The 11548-nt window shown below is 33.9% G+C and overlaps 1 long non-coding RNA gene across 1 annotated transcript; it reads right to left on the bottom strand.

Annotated features, from left to right (window-relative positions):
• Positions 1-645: 645 nt before the first annotated feature.
• LOC132029309 (uncharacterized) lies at positions 646-1983 on the bottom strand. The gene is made up of 3 exons (XR_009407767.1): positions 1787-1983; positions 977-1019; positions 646-816 (listed from the first exon to the last, which is right to left on the bottom strand). It is a non-coding gene; the product is annotated as an uncharacterized LOC132029309 (long non-coding RNA).
• Positions 1984-11548: the final 9565 nt, after the last annotated feature.

Below are 11548 nucleotides of genomic sequence, written 5' to 3'. Positions count from 1 at the left end.
AACTCGTTCATGCCATATTTCATTAAAGCTGGTTTTACAATACCATATATGACACGTAGCCTCCAACTAGATTATGGTTGTGGGTGGGTAAGGTGTATGGATCGAATTTTTTATTAATTTGTTATTTAAAATTGGGTTGGTTTAATTAAACGACGTGGACCTCTAATTGGAGGCCACATGTCATATCTGGTATTGTAAAACCGGCGTTAATGAAAAAGGGCATGTATGAGTCATTTTGGTAATAAGTGATGGTATAAATGAGTCAAACTATTGATAAGTGGCATAAATGAGCCATTTCCTATAGTTCGATGGCATAAATGAGCCATTTTCTATAGTTCGAGGGCATAAATGAGCCAAACTATAGACTAGTGGCATAAATGAGCCATTTCCGATAGTTGGATGGCATATTTGAGCCTTTTCCGTATATAAATTAATTTCTAATTAAGAGTTGAGGGTATTTTAGTAAACTTACAAGTTATTATACACTACCATGATCAAACCAAATAATACAAATGTTATTAAACCACAACAAACGATCTGATTTATCAAACATTGTGTTTATTAATACTGATCTGATATAATACAACACCATACCTGTACATTAATGAACCCACGGGAAACAACCATCCAAACAGAGGGTAAGAGTCCATCTCTACGCAAAGACCCTGTATAATTTCATTCCCGAGAATTGAGTAAATACATAGAATCAATATCGAAAACCTTCACTATGTTGACCTCATCGACTCCCTCGTAGAGGGTCGCTTCACCTGATGCCATGCTCCTTCAATCCCTTCATACACATCAAAAGCTTTATAACTGCAGAAAAATTAACCCAAAATGAAAAAAGAAAAAAGATCAAAAAAGAAAATTTTACATTAGATAAAATGCAATGCCTCCTTCTGAATTAGTACTCCATATGCGAAAAATGTAAAGATTCAATTTTTGCAGAAACAAACCAAGAAATAGACGCACATACACTGTCTTTGAAGCCCATTTACGAAGAATTTCATTGTACTGGACTAAAAAAACAAAAAAGGAAGCAAATGAGAAGTCAATATGATGGGGGAAAATGAAAAAAAAAAAAAAAACAGAAAAGTGAAACAAATTCATAAAGAGGCTCAACTCCAAAAATTTACAATTGGAATAGAAACAATAACATACCCTTCCATATCTTCCAGTAGGATCAACTTCAACAAACTCACAATCATCTGATTCAATGACACCATTCATTTCTTATGGTTTCTCACGACAAGAAAAAATATATATGGCAACAATTTTTTTTTTGTTTTCATGAATTGATTATTATTACAAAAAGTACTTTTGGCAACAAAAAAATATATTTTGTTGCATGAACTTTTCCCAACGGTTGTTATTTAAACGACGTGCAACGTCTTTTTTTTTTTGGTTGCTAAAAGTACTTTTTTGCAACGATGTCAATACTATGACAACAAAATTAAGTTTTTTGGCAACAAAAAAATCATTTGTCAACAATAAAACTAAGTTGTTACTAAATATAAAAAATTTTGTTGCGATTTCTATACTTTCTTACAGTGAGATCTTTTTATTTTATTTTTTTCAGTTGCAAGTCTATATTAGGAAATATCTGCTCCAACATATAACATATCATCCCTCAATTTAAATGAGAACTAACATTTGCTAGCAAAGAATTCACATGTGAATATATCATCATAAAGACCTCCCAGCAAGAACGACATATATAAAATAGGCTCATTATCTACTTTAATTCACCGACTGACTACTAAAGAGATATCTCTGCAGCATTTACCCTAATTCAACACCACAGTAATGTGAATTGAAGGTTGTATATATACAGATATATCACAATAAATTCTCCGAAGATGCATTTCAATCCCATGTAACTGTGCATAAACCCATAATATATAAGAGCTGACATGAAGAACACCCATATGGGATATCAAGAGATTGAGAAATAAAGGTTGGTAACAGTTTTTTTACTTGAGAGAAGAAGATAGGTGGAGAAGAAACAGTGGGTAGATCTTTCATTTGTTATGCATCTTGAGAGCAAACAACAGAGGAAGTCATTCGTGCAGTGAAGAAGCACAAGGAAAAGCTAAATGGAAGCCAGATGTGCAACTCAAATTTAAGAAGCAAAAACTTGTCACCTCAAAAGAGGAAAATTGAAGGGCTTGAATGCAGTGCCATACACGTGTTCAACAAGAAATGCCCACGCGTGAAAAATGAGAGGCCCAACAATACCGTACAATCTATATAACCTTAGGTACAATTAGTTTTATGCAGTGTTACTTACAGATGAAGCAGGAAGTACAAATTGGGACTGTTTGTCCCATCAACAGTCATTTCTATAATAAAAAAAATATTCTAACTATATAGAAGCACGGGTGGATCGTCGTCCGTCGCCCCCAAAAAAAAAAAAAAAATGAGCCCCATCCTAAACACCAAGTAATTTAAAAAAAAGAAAAAAAATTGAAACTCATTATCTCCACCCATATTAACAAAATAAAGTAATATCAAGAAAAAAAAATGGATCCCATATTAAAAAAAAATAATGTAAAAAAAAAAAAAAAGTGCACCCCATATTAAATAATCAAACAATATTCATGTAATTTTCAAAGTATCTCATTAAGTCAATAATGATGGATTTATTATCACATGCGTATCAACCTATTAGTGGGAGAAAATGAAATTATTGTACAACAAAAAATATGGATCCCATATTATTGCTTTTCTTCAAAAAGTTAAGTAGCCAAACCATACAATTTTCTTTCTTTTTTTATATTAGCCTAAAATCTAATCTAGATATTGAACTGTTGTATTTGCTATTCCACCATGTCATTTATTTGTTATGTTTACTAAAATAAATATACTTAAAATATTTATATTTTAAAATAAGATAGAATTTAATTACTTTTTCATTTTTATTCTTCCTCTAATAAATGTGAAAAGAGTTTAATACCGTAAAAGAAAAAACAATATCAAATGAAGATCAAATAATGAATAAGGTAAATTAGTTAAATTATAATTCTAATTCATTTTTCCTTAAAAAAAAACCATGTAAAAGACAACATGACAAGTAAAATGAGCTAAATCGAGAATATTTACTAAAAATTAAAAAATAGTAGTTCTTCGTTTAAATAGGAAATTAAATTTCTACTTTGTTTCGTTTTAAACATGTAAAATTAATTTAACAATTTGAATCAGAATCATCCAAATCAAAATTTTAAAAATAGTAATAATAATAATAATAATAATAATAATAATAATAATAATAATAAGTATTTTACACCTTTAAATTAATCGAATTAAAACTGAAAGTATCAACTGATGCTTAAATATTGTTATTGTTTTATCTCAAAAGGAGGAAAATAGTTTCCTTTTAAACAAGTCTTCTCTTTTAAAAAGTATTAATAAATTTTTGCAGACTTTGTATTCATAGCAAACACTAATATAATAAAGTTTTGGATACAGAGCACAAACTACAATGTTATATTAATCGTGTTTATCAAATTTTTACTTTATTTCGTTTTAAACATGTAAAATTAATTTAACAATTTGAATTAGAATTATCCAAATCAAAATTTGATAAAAAATAATAAGTATTTTACACCTTTAAATTAATCGTATTAAAATTGAAAGTATCAACTGATGCTTAATATTGCTATTGTTTTATCTCAAATAGAGGAAAATAGTTTCCTTTTAAAAAAGTCTTCTCTTTTTAAAAAATATTAATAAATTTTTGTAGACTTTTTTGTAATCGTAGCAAACACTAATATAATAAAGTTTTGGATATGGAGCACAAACTATAATCTTATATTAATCGTGTTTTAAATATATATATATATATATATATATATATATATATATATATATATATATATATATATATATATATATATATATATAAACAGTGTAAAGTAATAATGTCAAAAAAAAGTGCATCCCATATTAAAAAATCAAACAGTATTCGTGTAATTTCCAAAGTATCCCATTAAGTCAATAATGATGGATTCATTGCCACGTATCAACCCATTAGGGGGAGCAAATGAAATTATTTATCCAAAAAAATATGGACCCCATATTATTGTTTTTCTTTAAAAGGTTAAGTAGCAAATCATAGATTTTTTTTTTTTATATTAGCCTCGAATCTAATCTAGATATTGTTTATTTGCTATTCCGCCATGTCATTTATTTGTTATGTTTACTAAAATAAATATACTTAAAATATTTATATTTTAAAATAAGATAGAATTTAATTATTTTTTCATTTTTATTCTTACTCTAATAAATGTGAAAAGAGATTAATGTCGCAAAAGAAAAAATAATATCAAATGAAGATCAAATAATGAATAAGGTAAATTAGTCAAATTATAATTTTAATTGACGTCTCCTTAAAAAATCATGCAAAAAACAACATGACAAGTAAAATGAGCTAAACTGAGAATACTTACCAAAAATTAAAAAAAATGGTATTTCTTCGGTTAAATAGAAAATCAAATTTCTACTTTATTTCGTTTTAAACATGTAAAATTAATTTAATAATTTAAATTAGAATTATCCAAATCAAAATTTGATAAAAAAAATAATAAGTATTTTACATCTTTAAATTAATCGAATTAAAATTTAAAGTATCAACTGATGCTTAAACACTAATATAATAAAGTTTTAGATACGGAGCATAAACTAAAATGTTATATTAATCGTGTTTTGAGCTATATATATATATGCATAAAAATAGTACAAACTTATGTATGTTTATTAGCAACATAAAATATATATATTATCACTATCCTAACACAACTACATATATATAAATACACTATAATTTAAAATGTTGGGCCCGTGCTGCCGTCTAGTATGTATATATATATATATATATACACTAGAGGTGGATGCCCGTGCGTAAAAGTAGTAAAGAAGATGAGCTTATTCAAACTTTACATATCATTTGTGATGCACAATGCAGTAAGGCTAGATGGAGTATGGCCCGTGCTAAGCACAGACCCAATAACAAAGGATCATATTATTCAGGAAAAAAATTGGTGCAAAATATAGAAAAATCCCCCTTTTACATTAATGAGAAACAACAACAACTAAAACTGAAAAATTGGCAATGTCTTTGATAACGTGAAGGATCTTGAAGGTCAAGTGGAAAGGGCGAGAGATTATATATACATCTCGGAAACGCGACCAAAATGAAGTCTTCTCCATGCTAAATATCTTGAGCAAATACTTTGGATGAACAAGGAAACTGCTATTCTCAGACAAAAAGCCAGAATTAAGTGGCAAGAAGAAGGAGATAGTAATACTAAATATTTTCATATTGTTATCAGACATAAGAGGGAGAAAGCTCATATATACAGGATCAAAAATGAGGTTGATGAATGGATCCAAGGGGATGATAGAATTCTTTGATGCTGCCATCAGACATTTCAATAGATTGTTCTCACAGCCTGATCAGCTCACTGATTTTAAGATCCTGGATAATATTGAGAAACAGGTGACTAATGAGGATAATGAGAATCTTGTGGCTATTCCTAGTATGGAGGAAACCTACCAAGCTATTGTTTTCTGTGGATCTGGCTTGAATTCTTACAGGCTTTGATGGTTTTAATGGAAAATTTTTATCAAGCTACTTGGGAGATTATCAAAGATGATGTTCATAACATGGTAAGGGATTTCTTCAGAGGGGGAAAATTCACCAAGTTTTTTACCCATACCTGCCTGATCTTATTACCTAAGGTGGAATCCCCTAGTAGTTTCTCTCAGATGAGACCTATTAGTTTGAGTAACTTCTCAAACAAGGTAATTTCTACGATTATTTCCAACGGAGGCCCGACTAACTTTTGTTACCTAAGCCCGATTTCTCAAATCGCATCGGTTTCATTAAAGGCCGTAATCGATTCACCGAAAATGTGTTACTCACTCAAGAATTAGTTTAGGACATCAAGAAGAATAACAAGTATGGGAATATAGTTATGAAACTGGACATGGCCAAAGCCTATGACAAAGTTTCTTGGCTCTTTCTCAAAGTTGCTATCAGAAAAATGGGTTTTTCTGAAATTTTTATTGATGTCATTCATAGACTCATCTCTGAGGTTTGGTACTCAGCCATGATCAATGGTGTGAGACATGGTTTCTTTCATTCTACCAGAGGTCTTAAGCAAGGTGACCTTCTGTCACCTGGACTTTTTGTTTTGGCAGCTGAGACTTTGTCCAAGGCACTTGTCACGACCCAACGCCGTAGGCCGTGGCTAGTGCCCGAGCCGGACACTCGTATACACCTGCTACCTATAGTCATACACTACTAGCATGAACGAGCTGATATAAGTACAAGGGCAAAACATATGCAAGTCGAAGCTACCTATCTCCTGAAGAGTTATAACCTTTAACAGTTAATATCGCACCAAAGCCGGCAAGGCTGTCATATATACATATATAGGGAACGTCCCAACAAAACACAAGCCGAGAAGGCTACCTTCATACACAGCTGCCATGATAAACATATATAGCTACGCAAGCCGAGCCGAGGCCGGCCACTACAAATGGGTACGCCCCAAACACAAGTCATAACCATATAACAAAACAACAACCACACACGGACCCACACTTGTGACCACGGACCTCTAAGAGTGACAACGACATCATATGACGGGACGGGGCCCGTCGTACACGAACGATAACATATGTACATATCAAAAGGTTATACCACGAAACTATGCTCGAGAATAAAGGAGCACTGCGAAATAGGCTGGTAGATATCCTAGGTCAAGCGAATCTCCAAAGCGTGTGTCTGTACACACGGGCATGAAACGCAGACCCCCCAGAAGAAAGGGGTCGGTCGAAATATGTCTTGAATAGGTAAAGCATGAAACATAGTAAATAGAATCATATACGAGACAAGGTGAACGAGTTGATTCAATGCAACAACGAGGTTTCATAAAACTTGCCTTTGAACATATTTCATACGTATCGTTCTCATATCAATGTCACTATAGTTTTTCATAATCAAGGCTGCATAATCATTACGTATATAACATATATAACGTGTCCCGGCCCTACAGTGAGGAACTCGGTAATTATAATCATAACATCATAAACATAAGCATATACGTGTCCGGCCCTTGATGAGGACTCGGTAATAAGGAATGTATGCCCTCCTGGCCTCCATCTCCAAATCATCATATCATCATATCATCATCATCATCATATATATATATATATAACGTGTTCCGGCCCTCTAGTGAGGGGCTCGGTGAATAGTATAATGGATCGGTGCACGAGAACGTACCCTGGCCCGGGACTCAGTGAAAGATATAGCGGTAGCACGAGCAGAGTAATAGGCAACCACATATATATATAAAACATTTTTGAGACTCAATGAATAGTAAACCAAATCAGTTCTCGGACATTAGCATGTTACATTTTATAAAAATCAAACATACTTATGCAATTCCTTTTAAGAATAAGAACTCCTATGCATCACATACTAGTCCATCATGTAATAAATAACAAGATCATAATTCCACTATACCAACATTTTCAACATTACGGACGAATAACAATCACATGTCATACTAGAAGTTAGAGAGTGGAGTCACCCCGAGGCTCGGATTATATCTTACTTACGTCTAGGACATGCCAAAAGCAGGAAGGAATAGGCTTTGCGTACCTTTAGCGTTTAATCGTATAATAACTTGTACTTGCTGCCCAACAACACTTATCCTATATCAAGATATCAAGAGCTACGGTTAGTCTACAAAGGATTTTAATACGCACTCACAACGCTCACAACTCTTTCAAACATTTAGACGACGTTTCGTTCGCATTCAAACCAACTAGTGCTACAAGCTAACATTGCTAATTATTCTTTTCTTATATCATTCCAAACTTGTTTAACATGACTTAGGGAACTTGGGCAGTCCATACATCCTTCAAAACTGTTCCATACACACGGCTAAACAACACACATAACGTTTTCATTCTCGCTTAGCAATTTTCCGGTTTTAACTTGCAACAACAACAACACGTTTAATGACAACACCTTCATGGTTCTTGGGACTGTTTCAACATCATCTTCATTCTTACAACCGCCCACAATTCATTTTCAGTTTTAGCTTGAATCATTGCACTTTACCTTCACTAAACGTTTGCAACAAGAATCAACATTCAACACACACAAATTACATTCTAGTACCAAAAAAGCAGTCCACGGTTGGACTGCACTATACCCTTCAACATAATTCATTTATTTAACACCTCAATTTACATATTTAGCATGCTACAATACACCACAATGCCCATAATAACAACAGTCCAATTGTATCACATAAAACGAGTCCATTAGTTCACTAAACTTGACCCCCTACACGGCCTCAACATAACCACATACAAAATTCCATAATTTCATTCCTTTCATACACTCTACAACATTCTAACCATCCTTAATAAATGTACAAGAATTTAGAGCATTGCTTCATATAATCTCATCACACACGGCTCACTTCAACTTCAACAACAACAATCCAATACCAACATGCAAAATTTTATACATTCAATTCATCATAAAACACATGAAAATGATCAACTCTTACCTTGGATACTTGACCCTTCAACTTGTCCTTAACTTGTACCTTGACTTCTAACACTTGTTTTTGCTATCTCAATGGATGCCCCACGTTATAATACACCTTCCTAAGAATTTGAATTGCTTGAGAAACTTAGCTTTTTTTCAATTGGAGCGACCCCGTTCTCGGCCGGCTATGGCGAGACTCTCCCTCTCATCTCTTAATTTCTTTTGGCTTGTAAAGATGAAATGACTTAGTAGTTGAAGTGTGAATCAGCCCTTTAGTATATATATGCAGTTCATGGGTTGGACATGTGTCCCACCCAAGTTCTTAGCCAATAAGAGTTGGCCAAATCACAAGTGGGGCCCACACGGCCACTTAAGCTTACTAATGGTGTAATTAAGTTCTTAATCTCTCTTAGTCATCCAATCTTGATCAATTAATCCTTATTTTCCAATGATGTTCTTATACCAAACAAAATCCATAGGCAACTTGTGCATAGAAACGAAATCGGAAGATAAAAACCAGGAACCCCTAAAACGGACTTTGTCTTTAACTTGTCGCACTCGGCTTTACAATGTCCCAATGTAGAGGTGCGGGACATAACAGCACTGAATAATCTACACAACAAAGAAAGGTATATTGGTTACGCTATGCAACAGAAGGGGCCATTGATCAATCATCTATGTTATGCAGATGACATAGTCATTTTCTCATTTGGAAACAAGAGAACGATCAAAATGATCACTAGAATTTTGGAGCAGTATGAGAAGGAATCTGGACAAGAGATCAATATTGAAAAAAGTGTTTTCCAGACTGCAACTCATTCACTTGAGAATAGAAGAAGGATGCTTAGCAGATCCTTTGGGTACAAACATCGGTTTTTCCACACGAAGTATTTGGGATGCCCTATTTTTCCTGGAAGGAAGAGATTATCCTATTTTGCTGACATTGCTAAAAGTGTCATGAACAAGGCTCAAGGATGGCAAGGCAACATTCTATCATCTGGAGGAAGAGCTATCATTATTAAACATGTTCTCCAGTCCCAGATCCTTCATACTCTAGCAGCAATGTCCCCCCCCCCCAAGGGGATAATAAAGCAGCTTGAAAAGTATTTTGCGACATTTTTTTCCGGGGACGGATCGACAACAAAAGAGGTATCATTGGAGTTCTTGGACAAATATGTGTTACCCTCAATATGAGGGAGGTATAGGTTTCAAAAGCATAGAGGACATCTGTAAAGTTTTTGCCTCTAAAAGATGGTGGAGGCTGAGAGTATAAAATAACCTACGGTCTCAGTTTATGATGGCAAAATACTGCCAAAGGGGTCATGTAGTTGCAAGAAATGTTCAAGGTTATCAATCTTTCATTTGGAAGGAACTGTTGAGAATTAGAGCAGACACTGAACCTCACATCTTATGGAGGATTAATAAAGCAAAAATCTCACTTTGGTAGGACAATTGGACAGGTCTTGATGCTCTAGCTATCTATCACCATTCTAATAGTAATCCTGGTACTCTTATGGTAACAGACTGCCTAGAAGGAGACAATCTCGATAATTCATCAGGAAAGTTCACTTATGCCAGTGCCTTCCAAGCCCTGAGGAAAAGAATGCTTGAATCTCCTATATGGAAGTGCATATGGAATAAAGGAAACTCTTTTAAAATGGCTTTTATCAGCTGGAGAATTATCAAGAATAAGCTGCCTATATATGATAGAATTAAGAATTTCTCTAATAATTCTGATCCTATGTGCATTTGCTGTAATCATCCTAAGGAGGAAACAATTCTCCATGTCTTCATTGAAGGGGATTTAGCTATGAAGGTGCTGGGATTCTTTGGTCGGTCTGCGGGCATCAATATGCGAATCAAACTATTCAAGCAAGGTTTTTAACATGGTGGAACTTTTACACAAAGAACTCTATGTTAAGAGTGGCATACCAGTGCATTCTTGTCCTTATCTGTTGGGAGTTGTGGAAAGCTTGGAGCTCTGTAAAATATGGAAACAAGAAGTATTATGAGGCTAAGATTTGCTACGAAGTGGTTCAGCATGTGAAGGGTATCATGTTTAAGAAAAGGTTACAAGATTGACTTAAGAGACAATTGGAGCAGGATATGCAGCATCATGGAAGCTCATAAAGCTGTCTTAACTAGCCTACCTATTGTTTGGAACAAACCTCCAGACAATGTCATCAAGATGAACACTGATGGTAGCAGTATGGTTCACAGCAACAAAGCAGGAATTAGAGGAATTGCCAGAAACTCTAGAGGAGACATCATTATGGCATTTGCCAAAGTAGTTAATTTTTGCTCTAATAACAGTGCTGAAATCAAGGCTATAAGCTTTGGTGCCAACTGGTTTGATCATAATGATATCAACAATGGTATTATGGAAGTCGACTCAATTCTGGTGGTTAAGTGGCTTGATGGTACATATGGCATCCCTTGGGAATTCTTGAAGGAAGTTGAAGATATGAAAAGGATCATTGACAAAAGAAACATCAAAGTGCAACATTGTTTCGGGGAAGCAAACACAGCAGCAGATTCTTTAGCTAAATTTGGTAGTAATGCACAGTTTAGTTTGATAACTAACTTGTGTAACTTAATGCAGGAAATTCCAAGGCAGGCTAGAGGAGCAGTAAGGATGGATAAGGCTCAACTAGCAAATTTCAGAATCAGAATTACAAGAAGAAGATGAATTACAATCAGAAAAGTAAGAGGAGGAGCAGCAAGCAGAAAAAGAAGGAAGATATCAATCAAATGCAAAGAAGGGAACAAGATTTTTTGGACAGAATGTTAGTCATTTTTTGCTGGACTATTGGCAACACCTTCATTAGGAATGTGTTGCAAGTCCTATGTAAAATGAGTAGGTTGTTTTTGTATTATAGTTATGATGTCCCATGAGGTGCTGTTGTAATGAGAACTTAACTAATTGGAGGTTAATCTAATTAGTAGTGTTCTCCTAGCTCATAGGGGCAAGTAGTA

This window comes from Lycium ferocissimum, chromosome 9, assembly GCF_029784015.1.
Source record: "Lycium ferocissimum isolate CSIRO_LF1 chromosome 9, AGI_CSIRO_Lferr_CH_V1, whole genome shotgun sequence".
Lineage (NCBI taxonomy): Eukaryota > Viridiplantae > Streptophyta > Magnoliopsida > Solanales > Solanaceae > Lycium > Lycium ferocissimum.
Note: the sequence above shows the minus strand (reverse complement) of the source record. Positions and strands in the feature narration are given on the sequence as shown.